This window comes from Macaca fascicularis, chromosome 11 (genome assembly GCF_037993035.2).
Source record: "Macaca fascicularis isolate 582-1 chromosome 11, T2T-MFA8v1.1".
Lineage (NCBI taxonomy): Eukaryota > Metazoa > Chordata > Mammalia > Primates > Cercopithecidae > Macaca > Macaca fascicularis.
The window spans coordinates 130,487,000-130,504,943 of record NC_088385.1 but is presented as its reverse complement, the minus strand read 5'-3'; the positions used below and the strand labels follow the sequence as shown (position 1 = coordinate 130,504,943).

Sequence of the window (17,944 nt, the reverse complement as noted above, 5' to 3'; positions counted from 1 at the left end):
AATCAGGTGATTCTCCTACCTCAGCCTCCTGAGTAGCTGGGATTAGGTATCACACTTGGCTAATTAAAAGTTTTTTGTCGAGGCTGGGCGTGGTGGCTCATGTCTGTAATCCCAGCACTTTGGGAGGCCAAGACGGGCGGATCACAAGGTAGACGGCAACCATCCTGGCTGACATGGTGAAACCCCGTCTTAACTAAAAATATAAAAAATTAGCCGGGCGTGGTGGTGGGCGTCTGTAGTCCCAGCTACTCGGGAGGCTGAGGCAGGAGAATGGCGTGAACCCAGGAGGCAGAGCTTGCAGTTAGCGGAGATCGTGCCACTCTGTACTCCAGCCTGGGCAACAGAGCGACACTCTGTCTCAAAACAAAAACAAAAAATAAGTTTTTTGTCGAGATGAGGTTGTATTTTGTTACCCAGTCTGGTCTCAAACTTCTGGCTGGCTGAGATCCCCGTTTCAGCCTCCTAAAGTGTTGGGATTAGAGGCGTGAGCCGCCACACCTGGCCTGTGCCTAAAATTTGTTTTTTGTTTGTTTGTTTTTTAGACGGATTCTCGCTCTGTCGCCCAGGCTGGAGTGCAATGGCACGATCTAGGCTCACTGCAACTTCCGCCTCCTGGGTTCGAGCGATTCTCCTGCCTCAGCCTCCCGAGTAGCTGGGATTACAGGTGCCCACCACCACGCCCGACTACATTTTGTATTTTTAGCAGAGATGGGGTTTCACCATGTTGGCCAGGCTGGTCTGGAACTCCTGACCTCAGGTGGTCCGCCCACCTCGGTCTCCCAAAGTGCTGGGATTACAGGCGTGAGCCACTGCGCCCGGTCTAAAATATTTTTGTCTTTTGGCCGGGCGCGGTGGCTCACGCCTGTAATCCCAGCACTTTGGGAGGCCGAGGCGGGCGGATCACAAGGTCAGGAGATCGAGATCACGGTGAAACCCCGTCTCTACTAAAAATACAAAAAATTAGCCGGGCGCGGTGGCGGGCGCCTGTAGTCCCAGCTACTCAGGAGGCTGAGGCAGGAGAATGGCGTAAACCCAGGAGGCGGAGCTTGCAGTGAGCCGAGATCGCGTCACTGCACTCCAGCCTGGGCGACAGAGCGAGACTCCGTCTCAAAAAAAAAAAAAAAAAATTTTTTGTCTTTTATAGGTTTTTTTCCTATGTGTGTGAGAGGATTAAATGAAATAATGTGATTAGTAAAGCGATTAGTCATCACTTTAAAAATATTTATAAACGTATACATAAATATATAATACATATTTATGTGTACAAACACTAAAGTTTCCTATTCTTTCTGTGCCTACTTTTTCCTTTCATTCCCCGAATACTGTGTCTAGAAGAGTTCACACTGTAACCTCCAACTGTTCCAGCTACTTGGTTTGCTTTCAGCACAAGGCTTGTAGGATGCGCAGCCAGTAGGGGGCAAGAATCACCCAGGCGTGCTTATTACCCAAGCAACGGAGTCAAACAGCACTTTCAGAATGACTTTACAAAAGGGTTACCAACAAGGTAATATGTTTATTGCGTTAGGTAGCTTAATAAAAACGAAAAGATGAAAATAAGGAAGTGAGAAGCGGTGGGGACAGCCCTACACTTCAGTATTCATTAACTGGGAGCCCCGGTGTGTTGGGCTTGCGGGTAAGCGAGAAGACAGGCGTGGGATGCCCGAGCTCACACGCCTTAGGCTCTGATTCTAGCCGTGGACACGCCGAAGGCTCCGGGTTACTTGAGGTTTCACTGCCAAAAAAGTGCTTTGAGCGAGCCTAACAAGCAAGGAATATGTAAACATTTTGTTTCTAGGACTAACTAGGTAACGAAGAGATTTTCCAAGTGACAGAAACGCTACTAGGTAACTTCCTGGGCCGTAGCTGCCCACCCTAACAGGTTCTGAAAATAGCTCCAGGCCCTTCTTAGCCTGAGTTTGAAAGCAGGCGCGGGGCGCATGCGCGCAGCCCTCCGGCCGACCTCCCGGTAGCCCTGGTACGGGGACCTTCTTCCCGACAGGCCGCTGGGAAAAAAGGGCGGAGAAACAGAATTACCGCGAGCTCTCCGTGAGCGCCGGCGGAAACAGTAGTCATGTGACTCTCCTAGGTGGCCTTCGCCTTCCCCCCTCCCCCTTCTCGGAAACCCCCCTCACCCCTCGCCCACCCCAGAGCCGCGGTAATGGACCGTTTGGGTTCCGGAATTCTCTTGGATCCAACAACTGGTACCGGGCCGAGGAGAGCCGGCGGAGTCCGTGTTTGGCGGCGAAAGCTGGGGGGTGGTCAAGATGGGGGGGAAATCATCTTCTTTCACCTAGGAGGGAGGCGGGGCGGAGAGAGGCGCAGAGAAGCGGGTGGGGGAGGAGGGAGGAAGTCACGTGAAGGCGCTGCGTGCGCGCGGCGCCTCATCCGTTGCCCCTCCCCCGCCCCTCCTGGCGGGGCGGGGGGGCTGGGGGAGGGGCGTCAAGATGGCGGCGGGGAGGTAGGCAGAGCCGGACGCCGCTGCTGCCGCCGCCACCGCCGCCTCCGCTCCAGTCGCCTCCGGTCCTTCAAACTCGCACCTCCCAGGAGGAGCTGTCCTGGCGCCGGGTCCCGCGGGGAAAGTAAGTCCTTCCCTTGGCCCTTTTCTCCTTCCACACTCCCCCTCCCGGACAGCCTCCCACTCCCACCCTCCTCGGGGGGCCGTGCGGGGCCAGTCTGGGGGGACAGACACCTCTCCCCGGCTTGGGGCCTCCCTCGCCGCTCGCCGCCCCCCGCGGCCGCGCGCTCCGGGGCCCTCGGGGCTTGGTCCCGGCGGCGGCGCCGTTGTACCCGCTTCCTCCGCTCGTCAGCGCAGGGCCCTGCTGTCGCCGCTCATGGGGCTTTCGGGCTCCGGGGAGCCCCGCTGTCCCGGGCCGGAGGCACCCCCTCTTGGACCGCGGGGCAGGGTCCGTGCACGCTGACTCCACTGCCTTCGCCCCTTTGGCTTCCGCCTCACAACCCGGGGGCTGCGGGTCCGGGACCCGCGGGGAAAGTAAGGTTCAGATCCTTCCCAAGTCCTCTTTCCTGCCCCAGCATTGCTCCCGGCTCTGGGCGAGGGAGGGAGGCAGGCGACAGGGTCGTCCTTCCTTAATCTGAACCCCACAGTGGCGGTCTCGTGCATGCCCCACTCTTGGGGCGGTAGGGAAGCCGCGGTGGACACGTGCAGGCTCCTTTCACGCCTCTCTCGGCGACTCGCGTAGTTCTGCCTCGGCGGGCGAGCTCACCTCCCAGACCGTCTCTAAGAATACACACGGAGGGGAACGGCAGTTGGGAATTTGCTTACTTTGAGAGCGTTTGGCATAACGAGTATCCAGAGTTCCCCAAAGCTGTGGATACCGGTGGTTTCTCAGAAGTGGCTTGGGTTCGGTTTAACCGCTGAGGAGATTTGGATGTTCCTAAACCCTTCTGATTGTTTCCTTACCCTGGCATCTAGCTCCTCCCCTTCCCACCCTTGCTTTGTGCTTCTGTTTGGTTAATGTTTGCGGACCACTAACTTGATCCTCGCACAGAGAAGCTTTTTTCATGTGAGTGCTCCGTTTACTGTGGGAGGCTTTTGTTTTGGGGAGTCGCTGGTTGAGAAACGTGGGAAAAGAACGGGCCAGAAAATGAGAGACAAATAAAGCAACGTTTTTATCCATTGAATTTCGCAGCCAATTGTAAGTGCACCCGGAAGTTTGTACTGAACACGTGTTGAGAGAAGGTTATAAACTGGTCCCCTTTGACCTTTGAAAGTTGGCTATTATCATTTTATGTTGAGTTAAATGTTTCATATATTTCAGACAGCCAGAATTAGGCATGGAATATGGCTTCTAAAGAGTCAGCCAGGAGGGTACAGAGAGCTGTCAAATCCAGAGTGCCCCAGCAGGAATTGACTTAACACTTGCAGACAATTCTGTGAGCTGACAGTACAGAGGGATTCTATTTTCCACCATATTTTCTAGCAATCAGAATTGGTTTTCATAAGCGTGGGGAAAGCTATCATCGTTGCACAGAAAATAGCAGAATTTCCTACTGGTGACTTGAGTGGGACATTAATTTTGCAAGAAAGGGAACATTTTCTCTCATCTTCTAGAGAAGTTGTTTCCAAAATTTTTCCTATGGGAGATGACTTTACTTTTTTCCTCTGGCTTCTACATTTTATATTCTATTCCAACTTTGTTCCATATAATTGGCTTTATAATATTTATGTTATTTTTAAATTTTTGAGACAGGGTCCCCCTCTGTTGCTCAAGCTGGAGTACAGTGACGTGGTCATAGCTCACTGCAGCTTGAACTCTTGGGCTCAAGCGATCGTCCCACTTCAGCCTCCGGAGTAGCTGGGACTACAGATGTGCACCACTACAGCAGCTGATTTGTAAAATTTTTTTGTAGAGAGGCAGGGGTCTCACCATGTTGGGAGGCAGCTACTGGCCTCAAGCGATCCTCAGGCCTCCGCTTCCCGAAGTGGTGGGATTGCAGTCATGAGCCATTGTGCCTGGCCCCTTCAGAATCTTTTTTTTTTTTTTGAGACAGAGTCTCACTTTGTTACCCAGACTGGAAGGCAGTGGTACGAACTCGGCTCACCGCAACCTCTGCCTCCCGGGTTCAAGCGATTTTCCTGCCTCAGTCTCCCTAGTAGCTGGGATTGCAGGCATGCACCACCACACCTGGCTAATTTTTTTTATATATTTGGCAGAAAGGAGTTTCACTCTGTTGGCCAGGCTGGTCTCACACTAGTGACCTCAAGTGATCCTCTCACCTCTGTCTCCCAGAGTGCTGGGATTACAGCCGTGAGCCACCGCCCTTGGCCCCCCATCAGAATCTTTTTTTTTTTTTGAGGTGGAGTCTCGCTGTGTCGCCCAGGCTGGAGTGCAGTGTCACAACCTTGGCTCACTGCAGCCTCCACCTCCGGGGTTTAAGCGATTCTCCTGCCTCAGCCTCCCGAGTAGCTGGGACTACAGGCGCGTGCCACCATGCCCGGCTAATTTTCGTATTTTTAGCAGAGACGGGGTTTCACCATATTGGCCAGGCTGGTCTCAAACTCCTGACCTGGTGATCCACCTGCCTTGGCCTCCCAAAGTGCTGGGATTACAAGTGTGAGCCACCGCACCCGGCCTCAGAATCTTAAATAAAACTTAACTTTAGTTGCTAAAGGGGAGAGACTGAGTAAGTGGCCTACTATTCATTCATTCATTGAATGTGGTTATATGTCAGGCAATTTTGTACTTTTTTTTCGGACTGCCTCGCTCTGTCACCAGGGTGGAGTGCAGCAGGGTGATCTCAGCTCCCTGCAACCTCCCACTCCCTGGTTCAAGCGATTCTCCTGCCTCAACCTCCCAAGTAGCTGGGATTACAGGTACATGCCACCACACCCAGTTACTTTTTATATTTTTATTTGTTTATTTATGTATTTTTTGAGATGGAATTTTGCTTTTGTTGCCCAGACTGGAGTGCAATGGCGTGATCTCGACTCACCGCAACCTCCGCCTCCCAGGTTCACGCCATTCTCCTGCCTCAGCCTCCCGAGTAGCTGGGACTACAGGCGCCCACCACCTCGCCCGGCTAATTTTTTTTTGTATTTTTTTAGTAGAGACAGGGTTTCACCGTGTTAGCCAGTATGGTCTCGATCTCCTGACCTCGTGATCCGCCCGTCTCGGCCTCCCAAAGTGCTGGGATTACAGGCTTGAGCCACCGTGCCCGGCCTACACCCAGCCTTCTTAAAAATTTTTTATTTTTTATTTTTTTGAGACAGAGTCTTGTTCTGTCGCCCAGGCTGGAGTGCAGTGGTGTGATCTCTGCTCACTGCAACCTCCGCCACCCAGGTTCAAGCTGTTCTCCTGCCTTAGCCCCCAGAGTAGCTGGGATTACAGGTGTGTGCCACCACTGACTAAGTTTTGTTTTGTTTTTTTTTGTTTTTTTTTGAGACAGTCTCACTCTGTTGTCCAGGCTGGAGTGCAGTGGCACTATCTCAGCTCACTGCAAGCTCCGCCTCCCGGGTTCACACCATTCTCCCACCTCAGCCTCCTGAGTAGCTGGGACTACAGACGCCTGCCACCACGCCTGGCTAATTTTTTGTATGTTTAGTAGAGACAGGGTTTCACAATGTTAGCCAGGATGGTCTCGATCTCCTGACCTCGTGATCCACCTGACTTGGCCTCCCAAAGTTCTGGGATTACAGGCGTGAGCCACCGCACTCGGCCTAATTTTTGTATTTTTAGTGGAGACGAGGTTTTCACATTTTGGCCAGGATGGTTTCAATCTCTTGACCTTGTGATCTGCCTGCTTCAGCCTCCCAAAGTGCTGGGATTATAGGCGTGAGTCTCTGCGCCCGGCCAATTTTTGTATTTTTAATAGGGGCGGGACTTCACCATGATGGCCAGGATGGTCTCGATCTGATCTGGTGGTCTGTCCACCTTGGCCTCCCAAAGTGCTGAGATTACAGGCGTGAGCCACTGTGCCCAGCCTGTGTGTTTTTAAGTGCCTTGCTGAAAGTACTATTTAAAAAGGGGCAGCGTGCAGATTCATTTTTTGCTTTAAAAAGTGGTTTGCCTCGACCGAGCTCAGTGGTGCATGCCTGTAATCCCAGTACTTTGGGGGGCTAAGACTGGTGGATCACGAGGGCAGGAGATCCAGACCATCCTGGCTAACAACCCCTGTCTATTAAAAATGCAAAAAGTTAGATGGGTGTGGTGACCCACGCCTGTAATCCCAGCTACTCCGGAGGCTGAGGCAGAAGAATTACTTGAACCCGAGAGGCAGAGGTTGCAGTGAGCCGAGATTGGGCCACTGCACTCCAGCTTTGGTGACACAGCGAGACTCTGTCTCAAAAGAAAAAAAAAAGTGGTTTGTCTCAAAGAGTTTAGCTACAGATATGTTTGGGCATTTCTTAGCATCTAAATTGAGCTTTGATTTGTAACTTACCACCTGTGAAGATGGAGAACACTCAGGACTAGACTTACTGAGTAACCGCACATTCCATGAGGCTCTGTAGGTTCCCATGCTTTGCCTTTTTTTTTTTTTTTTTGAGACGGTGTTTCTCTCTTGTCACCCAGGCTGGAGTGCAATGGCGCAACCTTGGCTCACCTGCAACCTCCGCATCCCAGGTTCAAGGAATTCTCCTGCCTCAGCCTCCCAAGTAGCTGGGATTAACAGGCGCCCACCACTATGCCTGGCTAATTTTTTTTTGTATTTTCAGTAGAGACGGGGTTTCACCATGTTGGCCAGGCTGGTCTCGAACTCCTGACCTCAGGTGACCAACTGGCTTGGCCTCCCAAACTGCTGGGATTACAGGCTTGAGCCACCATGCCTGGCCAAAGATAATTTTTAAGAGTAATTACTTTCGCATTAAACACCAATTAATAACTGTCTAAAATGATGTAGTCCTAAAGTTTTTGCAGTTATCTTTGTTTTTATATGCTGATTGACAGATCCAGTTTGTTGTGGCTTGAACTCACCAAGTAATAAGACAACCTTAGAGATTCCACTGAAATTTCCTTAAATGGAAAGGATGGGCTCTTGAAGATCAGGAATTCTCTTTTACAAATAAGATATGGTATGAAACATATCAAATTAACTTATTTATTGGGAGGCAATATATAGATTAGAGCAATATATAGATTAAATATTTTTATGGCATCCCGCAGTAAGAAATGTGGTTTATTTGTGACCTAGTATATATATATATACACACATATAAATATATATATATATTTTTTGAGACAGAGTCTCGCTCTGTTGCCCAGTCTGGAGTACAGGAGTGCAATCTTGGCTCACCGCAACCTCCGCCTCCTGGGTTCAAGTGATTCTCCCACCTCAGCATTTCAAGTAACTGGGATTACAGGTGTGCCACCACGCCCAGCTAATTTTTTTGTGTATTTAGTAAAGACGTGTATGTATATGTTAACCAGTATATGTGTTGGCCAGGCCGGTCTCGAACTCCTGGCTTCAAGTGATCTCGTCTTGGCCTCCTAAAGTGCTGGGATTACAGGAGTGAGCCACTGCACTCAGCCTATACTGAGATATTTTAAAATGCTGATACAGTAGACTGGGTGCAGTGGCTCATGCCTGTAATCCCGACACTTTGGGAGGCCGAGGTGGGCTGATCACGAGGTCGGGAGATCGAGACTATCCTGGCTAACCCAGTGAAACCCTGTCTCTACTAAAAATACAAAAAAATTAGCTGGGCATGGTGGCGGGCACCTATAGTCTTGGCTACTTAGCAGGCTAAGGTGGGAGACTCACTTGAACCTGGGAAGCAGAGCTTGCAGTGAGCCAAGATCTCGCTACTGCACTCCAGCCTGGGTGACAGAGCGAGACTCTGTCTCAAAAAAACAAAACAAAACACTAAATTGATTTGACAACCTAATGTGTTGTGATCAGTAGTTTGAGAAGTACTGGAACAGGGTTGGGAGTACAGGATCTTGGAGTGACTGTGGTGTCAGACCTTCTGAATTTGTAGTTCTATTCCAAGCTCACTTTGTTGTTACTTTGTTGTATTTCATTTTTCTAAGCCTTAGTTTCTTAACTGTGACAAAGGGATAATGGGTTAGCATTTGATACTCATGGTTATCTTGAGGGTTAAAAGAAAAAAGTCCAACCATACATGGGTTGAGCATCCCTAATCTGAATATTCAAAATCTGAGATGTTCAAAATCTGAAACTTTCAGCACTGACGTGATGCCACAAGTGGGAGATTCCACTCTTGACCTCACATGAGTGATCACAGTCCAAAATGCAGTCAACACTTTGTTTACGTTTTAAGGTATTGTATAAAATTATCTTCAGGCTATGTGTATCAGGTGTATATGAAACATTAGTGTATTTTGTGTTTAGACTTGGGTTCCATCTCTAAGGTACCTCATTATGTATGTGCAGGTATTCCAAAATACAAAAAACCCTGGGTCACTTCTGGTTCCAAGTTTCAGATACGGGAAACTCAGCCTGTAGTGAGAATCAAGACAATTGATCGTCTGAATTTCACTAGTGATAATCAAGAAAGTTGTTTAATTCCCCCCAACTCAATTATTTGTGTATTGCTTTTGTAAGGGACTTTTGTGGCTTTGTGGATAATTTGCACATTCCTTTGTAAGTATCTTTTTCCTGCAGGTTTTGCAGTGGGGTACTTGACCAAGCAAGGTCCTGTGAAGGGCAGGTGTTGAAAAGTACAGGTTGCATTCTTTGTTGTTTTTGTTTTGTTTGTTTGTTTTTGAGATGGAGTCTCGCTCTTTCACCAGGTTGGAGTGCAGTGGTGCGACCTCAGCTCACTGTAACCTCCACCTTCCGGGTTCAGGCGATTCTCCTGCCTCAGCCTCCTGAGTAGCTGGGACTACAGGCACCCGCGACCATGCCCAGCTAGTTTTTGTATTTTTAGTAGACATGGAGTTTCATCATGTTGGCCAGGATGTTCTCAATCTCTTGACCTCGTGATCTGCCTGCCTCAGCCTCCCAAAGTGCTAGGATTACAGGCGTGAGCCACCATGCCTGGCTGTTTGTTGTTTTGAGATGGAGTCCCGCTCTGTCGCCCGGGCTGGAGTGCAGTGGCGCAATCTCAGCTCACTGCAACCTTCGCCCCCTGGGTTCTGGTGATTCTCCTGCCTCAGCCTCTTATTACAGGCGTGCGCCACTATGCCTGGCTACTTTTTGTATTTTTAGTAGAGATGGGATTTCACCCCATGTTGACAGGCTGGTCAGGTCTTGAACTCCTGACCTCAGGTGATCTGCCCATCTCAGCCTCCCAAAGTGCTGGGATTACAGGCGTGAGCCACCGTGCCCAGACCAGATTACATTCTTTTTTTTTTTTTTGAGACAGAGTCTCGCTCTGTCCCCCTGGCTGGAGTGCAGTGGCGCGATCTCGGCTCACTGCAAGCTCTGTCTCCCAGGATCATGCCATTCTCCTGCCTCAGCCTCCTGAGTAGCTGGGACTACAGATGCCGCGCCTGGCTAATTTTTTGTATTTTTAGTAGAGATGGGGTTTCACCGTGGTCTTGATCTCCTGACCTTGTGATCCGCCCGCCTCGGCCTCCCAAAGTGCTGGGATTACAGGCGTGAGCCACCGCGCCCAGCCTAGATTACATTCTTTTAGGTAAAGGAAATTCTTGTAAACTAACTTATTGGTAACAGCTGTTTCTTTCTCCTGATGATCTTAAGTATCTACTGCACACAGTAGACACTTAATATATGTTGATGAACTGCATCTCTAACTGGATCATTATCCTAAAATTCTTTTTTTTTTTTTTGTTATTTGGAGACAGAGTATCACTTTTGCTGCCCAGGCTGGAGTGCAGTGTCACGATCTCAGCTCTCTGCAACCTCTGCCTCCCAGGTTTAAGTGATTCTTCTGCCTCAGCCTCCCAAGTAGCTGCTGTTACAGGCATCCGCCACCACACCCGGCTAATTTTGTATTTCTAGTAGAGATGGGGTTTCTCCATTTGGTCAGGCTGGTCTCGAACTCCTGACCTCAGGTGATCTGCCCACCTCGGCCTCCAAAGTGCTGGGATTACAGGCGTGAGCCACCGTGCCCGACCCCATTATCTTAAAATTCTTTTTTTTAATTTTTTAATTTTTTTTTATTTTTGAGACGGAGTCTCGCTCTGTAGCCCAGCCTGGAGTGCAGTGGCCGGATCTCAGCTCACTGCAAGCTCCGCCTCCCGGGTTCACGCCATTCTCCGGCCTCAGCCTCCCGAGTAGCTGGGACTACAGGCGCTGCCACCTCGCCCGGCTAGTTTTTGTATTTCTTAGTAGAGACGGGGTTTCACCGTGTTAGCCAGGATGGTCTCGATCTCCTGACCTCGTGATCCGCCCATCTTGGCCTCCCAGAGTGCTGGGATTACAGGCTTGAGCCACCGCGCCCGGCCCTTAAAATTCTTAAACTAAATGTCAGTCATATCACAGCTGCATAAAAACAGATAAAGCTGAATCTTGAATCAGACATGCTTAGCACTCTAAGGAGAAAAAAATCCTTTTTGTTATTAGCTAAGGTGAAGATATTTGCTAAGTGATACTATCTGTGCACATTTAAAAATGTCCACCAGTTTGTTTTAGATTTAATAACTGATTGGTCAAGTTGGATGTGTAGCAGTAACAGTTCTAGATAAAAAGGGACTAGTATTTTATATAATTAATATGGGCAGGGCACTGTGGCTCATGCTTGTAATCCCAGCACCGTGGGAGGCTGAGGCGGATGGATCACTTGAGGTCAAGAGTTTGAGACCAGCCTGGCCAACATGGTAAAACCTGTCTCTACTAAAAATACAAAAAAATTAGCTGGGCGTGGTGGCACATGCCTGAAATACCAGCTACTCTGGAGTCTGAGGCAGGAGAATCGCTTGAACCCAGCCGGGCATATTCAAGGTTGCAGTGAGCCGAGATGGTGCCATTGCACTCCAGCTTGGGTGATAGAACGAGACTCCATCTCAAAAAAACAAACAAAAAAACCCAAAGACTAGTATGAAAGTTAATTATTTAATGGATTGCTAACAAAGTTTGTATTCTGGGGAATAAAGTGCTGAATCAGTGATGTGGGAGCAAACATCTTTTTTGGATGAAATACTAATATATATAAAAATGATAGTAGCTAGCTAGTAGTTAACATTTACTTACTCCTGGTATTATCACATTTACTTGACACAGCAATCCTATGAAGGAAGTTCTATTTGTATTATTTTAAGATGAGGAAACTGAGTCAGAGAGGTTCTCACTTGACCATATCATACTACTAGTGGGCAGTACAGCCAGTATTTGAACCTAGGTATTTTGTCCAACTCCATAATCTCCTCAGCCACTGTGGTGTGCTACCGCTGTTGTGGACATATCCCTCATGTCTGCTCAGAGCTGTAGAGATTCGTTGCAGGTCTGAGCAAGAGGAACCTTGTCCCCCTGGTAACTTTCTGTGTTGGTTTTCTGAATGGGAAATGTATCCTTTCATTCTTCTGGTTGGCTATTGTTTCTCAGTATTCTCTTCCTGCCAAAACTAGCTCTTAGTTTTTCTCTACTGCTGTGGCTTTGTGTCTTATTTATCATAGAAGTTTTCAGAGGTGGACTATTTTGAAATAGGTCATGTTTTCAAATGCATTTGTTTATTTTTCATTTTTGGGGCACAGGGTCTCACTCTGTCACCCAGCCTGGAATGCAGTGCCATGAACATGCCTCACTGCAGCTTCAACCTACTAGGCTCAAGGGATCCTCTTGTCTCAGCCTTCCAAGTAGCTGGGGCCACAGCCACATGTCACTGCGCCCAGCTAATTTTTCGAGGTTTGTTTTTAGTTATTTTTTTGAGACGGAGTCTCGCTCTGTCACCCAGGCTGGAGTGCAGTGGTATGATCTTGGCTCACTGCAACCTCCGCCTCCCGGGTTCAAGCGATTCTCCTGCCTCAGCCTCCTGAAATGCTGGGATTACAGGCGCCCACCACCATGCCTGGCTATTTTTTGTACTTTTAGAGGAGACGGGGTTTTACCACGTTGGCCAGGATGGTCTCAAACTCATGACTTCAGGTGAGCCACCGCGCCCAGCATTTTTTAATTTTTATTATTTTTTATTTATTTTTAAGAAACAGGGTCTCATCTGGGCTTGGTGGCTTATGCCTGTAATCCCAGCACTTTGGGAGGCTGAGGTGGGTGGATCACGAGGTCAGTAGATCGAGACCATCCTGGCCAACATGGTGAAACCCTGTCTCTACTAGAAGTACAAAAATTAGCTGGGCGTGGTGGTGTGGGCCTGTAGTCCCAGCCACTTGGGAGGGTGAGGCAGGAGAATTGTTTGAACCTGGGAGGCAGAGGGTGCAGTGAGCTGAGATCGCGCCACTGCACTCCAGCCTGGGCGACAGAGCAAGACTCTGTCTCAAAAAAAAAGAAAAAGAAACAGGGTCTCCCTTTGTTGCCCAGACTGGTTTCAAACTTCTGGACTGAAGTGATCCTCCTTCCTTAGCCTCCCAAAGTGCTCAGATTATAGGTGTGAGTCACCATACCCAGCTTTCAGATGTATTTATGATAAAAATTGAACTCTTTTTTGGTCCATTGTTTGAGAGAGAGAGACCTTCTGTGGTTAGTAACTTGGGTTTGTTAGACTGCTCCATGGTAAATGTCATCTGAGGTCTGTGAACTCCTTTGTAGACACACTAGCACAGTTCTCTTGTACCTCACAGTATTTAACATTTATATTGTGCTTTGTGGCTTCAGAGTGAAAATGTTTTTCCTCTTGTGAACAGGTCTTATTGGTAGAATGAGGAGGAGATTGGCTAATATGTTTTTTTTTTTTTTGAGGCGGAGTCTTCACTCTGTCGCCCAGGCTGGAGTGCAGTGGCACCATCTCGCCTCACTGCAAGCTCCGCCTCCCAGGTTCGCGCCATTCTCCTGCCTCAGCCTCCCGAGTAGCTGGGACTACAGGCGCCTGCCACCGCGCCCGGCTAATTTTTTGTATTTTAGTAGAGACGGGGTTTCACCGTGTTAGCCAGGATGGTCTCGATCTCCTGACCTCGTGATCCGCCCGCCTTGGCCTCCCAAAGTGCAGGGATTACAGGCGTGAGCCACCGCGCCCGGCCGGCTAATATGTTTTTAAGGGCTCTCAGCTTGAGCACCAAAATTCTGTGAGTCTGTAATAGTTTCAGAGTGGAAATATGATTAAATACTAAGAGTTTTTGCCTAATGGAGTTAGAGAATGGGATAGATGTTCTCTCTCTCTCCCTTTTTCCTCCTTCACCCTGCAAAAAAAGAACAAATAGAGAATTTGTGCCTGTTTAGCTGAGAAATGATCCCTAGTATTCCATTTATGTATAAGATGTATATTAAGATTAAAATCTCTTTAATAGATTGTAAAAGACAGTGTCTTTTACAGACATTGTTATTCCCAGGTCATTCATCAGATTAGAGAGTCTTAAAGTGTTGTTTATTTTAATTGACCAGTAAAAATTGTCTATATGGTGTATAACATTTTCATATATATACATATACATTTTGGAATGGCTAAGTCAAATTGTGATTCCTACGAGTGAGTTATAAGCTGGTCACTGATAGTTATTTATAACCATTGCTATCTTTCTTACATGAACATCAAAAAGTTTCTCAGTACAATTTTTTTGTACTTAAATGGTCATTGTTAAGAAAACATATTTCAGAAAGCTCTCATGAACTAATACTTTGCAGTGAATATGCATTTCATTGATTAATGGCATCTCTACACTTTTGAATATTATTAGATAGGGCTTGTTGTGTAGTTCATGGACTGATGGATCCCGTGGCCTGCAGGGGCTCTGTGTCTGTAGTTTTGGAAGTCACTGGATTAAAACAATGTACTTCTGTTTCAAATATAAATAAATTGTTTCCAGTTTTTATTTTAAAGAGATGACATTTTGATAGTCTCCAGAGTTCTATTAATCTGGGTCAAGATTATCTGTAGCCGGTGGGCCAAGACCGTATTTTGGTCTTAATGAAGTATTTTATGATTGAAAATGTTAAAGCATTGATTTAGAGCTCTAGGTACTTGTTCGTATTATGCAGTAGGATAATTTGTAAAAGTATGGTCAAAATTCTTTTTGAATCATAAGTCATCAGGCAAACAACTTTATTTGAAATCTATATTGGGACATTTCTCCTGTTTCCTCTGTCATTTAGTTCATGTTATTTATATCTTGCTGTCTAATACTTTATCCCCCCTCCAATTTTAATTTCAATCTGGCGTTTATTCTGAAATAATGAAATATTGTAGTTTACCAACATCAGCTTCATCTACTCATTGGAAAGAAAACTTCATGGACTTTGGGAGTTTGATCTATCTAGTTTCTCATCTTCTACCACTCCCTGCGTGAGTGAACTTCAGTAGATAATTTAAGTTTTCTGATCCTCAGTTTCAGTTCTTAAATTATATTACCGATCTCACTCAGGGTTGTTTTGGGCTTGAGTATGATAATGTTTATGAAGAATTTAACACCGTGCTAGGCTTGTTTCCTTCCTTCCTCACTCCCTGCCCAAAATGGTTTTCTTCCTTAGGTTACTTTTCTTTTTTCTGGAAAATTCTGGAGAAATCTCCTTTGGGAGGCTGGGCGTGGTGGCGCACACCTGTTATCCTAGCACTTTGGTGGCCGAGGTGGGCGGACTGCCTGAGCCCAGGAGTTTGAGACCAGCCTGGGCAACACGATGAAACCCCATCTCTACTAAAATACAAAAAATTAGCCGGGCGTGGTGGCGGGCGGCTGTAGTCCAGTTACTCAGGAGGCTGAGGCAGGAGAATTGCTTGGACCTGGAAGGCGGAGTTTGCAGTGAGCACCGCTGCACTCCAGCCTGGGAAACAGAGTGAGACTCTGTCTCCAGAAAATCTCCTTTGGGGTATCTGTTCTTCCTCCCACCCTTTTACACAGTGGTCTGCCCTCAGTTTCATTCTGGATATCTGGTTTTCACCTTAAATTCACTCATGTTTCCATTAGAACATGTGTCTAGGCTGGGCGCGGTGGCTCAAGCCTGTAATCCCAGCACTTTGGGAGGCCGAGACGGGTGGATCACGAGGTCAGGAGATGGAGACCATCCTGGCTAACACGGTGAAACCCCGTCTCTACTAAAAAAAATACAAAAAAACTAGCCGGGCGAGGTAGTGGGCGCCTGTAGTCCCAGCTACTCGGGAGGCTGAGGCAAGAGAATGGCGTGAACCTGGGAGGCGGAGCTGGCAGTGAGCTGAGATCCTGCCACTGCACTCCAGCCTGGGCGACAGAGTGAGACTCTGTCTCAAAAAAAAAAAAAAAAAAAAAAAAGAACATGTGTCTAAATGATACACAAACGTAGGTGCCATAGACACAGTACAGGATTTCTTTGTTAAATGCTTTCACCTGAAACAGTTATTACATGCTAGAAGTCATGCTCAGGCCAGGCACAGTGGCTCACGGCATGTAATCCCAGCACTTAGGGAGGCCAAGGTGGGTGGTTCACCTGAGGTCAGGAGTTTGAGACCAGCCTGGCCAACGTCGTGAAACCCTGTCTTTACTAAAAAATACAGGCCGGGCGCGGTGGCTCACGCCTGTAATCCCAGCACTTTGGGAGGCCGAGGCAGGTGGATCACGAGGTCAGGAGATCGAGACCGTCCTGGCTAACACGGTGAAACCCCGTCTCTACTAAAAAATACAAAAAAAAAAAACTAGCGGGGGGAGGTGGCGGGCGCCTGTAGTCCCAGCTACTCGGGAGGCTGAGGCAGGAGAATGGCGTGAACCCAGGAGGCGGAGCTTGCAGGGAGCAGAGATCGCGCCACTGCACCCTAGCTTGGGCGACAGAGCAAGACTCCGTCTCAAAAAAAAAAAAAAAACAAAAATTGCCGGGCGTGGTGGCTCACGCCTGCAATCCCAGCACTTTGGGAGGCCGAGGTGGGCGGATCACGAGGTCAGGAGATCGAGACCATCCTGGCTAACACGGTAAAACCCCGTCTCTACTAAAAATACAAAAAATTAGCCGGGCGTGGTGGTGCGCGCCTGTAGTCCCAGCTACTCGGAGGCTGAGGCAGGAGAATGGTGTGAACCTGGGAGGCGGAGCTTGCAGTGAGCGGAGATGGCGCCACTGCACTCCAGCCTGGGCGACAAAGTGAGACTCCATCTCAAAAAAAAAAAAAAAAACAACCAGGCGTGTTGGTGGGCACTACTTGGGAGGGTGAGGCAGGAGCATCAGCCCAGGAGGCAGAGGTTGCAGTGAGCGGAGACCGTGCGGTTGTACTCCCCCTTGGGCAACAAGAGCGAAACTGCGTAGTCATGCTCATCGTGCTCTTGGCTAATGCCATTTTTGTAGGACATCACGAAACACTGACATTTAATTTTATCACAGTCAGAGCAAATGGGCTAGCTGAAAATCAGTATATTTATGTAACGTGAAATTAGTTTTCTGAGAAGAGTACAGATTCTTCATAAGTATGTTTGTATATATAAATTGGTTATTTCAGAGAAATTAATGAGAAAAGTTAAAATTCAGAAAGCTCTTTTTCCCCCCTATAAAATGGGGAAAAATCCGTGGCAGCAGAAGACTTTAGTTTGGTCCCTGAGATTATAGTTGGAAAAACCTCCAAACTAAAATCTGTCTACTTTAAATTGGCTTTAGTCCCCCCCAACCCCCTGCCCCCCTCAAACTCCATAGAATTCATCCTTCAAGTCTTCCAGGCTCAACGTTTATTTTTTCTTTTCTCTTGGCTTAGCTCTAACCATTCATCAGCTCATACTTTTTCTCTGGCGTGCTTCATATTCTCGCTTCCATTTTGAGTATTTAAGCTAAATCTGATGGATTTAGCTCCCTAAGTATCTTGGATTCCATTTCCCCTTCTCTCTGCCCCATACAGTTATAATACATCTCTCTCATGGTCAGCTGTGGCAGTTTCCCAAGATGTCTTTCTACTCCGGGTCTTGTTCTGCCCCCTCTTAGTTTGTTTCCACATTGCTGTTGACAAATCTTTCTCTTTTTTTCTTTCTTTACTGAGTTGGGCGGGGGGGTCTTACTCTGTAGCCCAGGCTGGAGTGCAGTGGTGCCATTACAGCTCCCTGCAGTCTCCAACTCCTGGGCTCAGGTTCCTTCCAAGTGGCTGGGACTACAGGCCTGCACCACCACACTTGGCTAATTAAAAAAAATTTTGTGTAGATATGGGGTCTCCAGGCAGGTCTTGAACTCCTGGCCTCAAGCTAACCTCCTGCACCTCCACTTTGGTGCTGGGATTACAGACTTGAGCCACAGTGCCCAGATGAGTAATCTTTCTAAGTCACAAATCTACTGTATCAAGTAGTCTTCAATCAGAAAACTTGTTAGTAATCCCTGTTTCCCACAGGAGCAAGTGGACTCTCCACCGTGGTGTACAAAGCTGTAGGTGATACTTCATCTCTTGCCATTTCCTGCCTGAGACCCATACTTCTGTTCTGAGCTTCCATATCATAGCCATGTTGAATTATCTCCAGAGGTTTTTTTTTTTTTTTTTTTTTTTTTTTTTTTTGAGATGCCGTCTCGCTCTGTCACCCAGGCTGGA

The 17,944-nt window shown here is 47.8% G+C and overlaps 1 protein-coding gene across 12 annotated transcripts in view; it reads left to right on the top strand.

The window, feature by feature from the left end:
* The first annotated feature begins 2,431 nt into the window (after positions 1 to 2,431).
* The window catches only part of SBNO1 (strawberry notch homolog 1), a 76,843-nt gene continuing 61,330 nt past the window's right edge, over positions 2,432 to 17,944 (top strand). For 11 of the 12 annotated variants that reach the window (XM_074008309.1, XM_065524998.2, XM_065524997.2 and 8 more), the window contains exon 1: positions 2,432 to 2,579. The gene's annotated coding sequence lies outside the window, so the exon portion shown is untranslated. Of the gene's footprint in view, positions 2,580 to 2,678; positions 2,990 to 17,944 lie in introns of those variants that run through there. The other variant, XM_065524994.2, reaches the window with a different exon arrangement.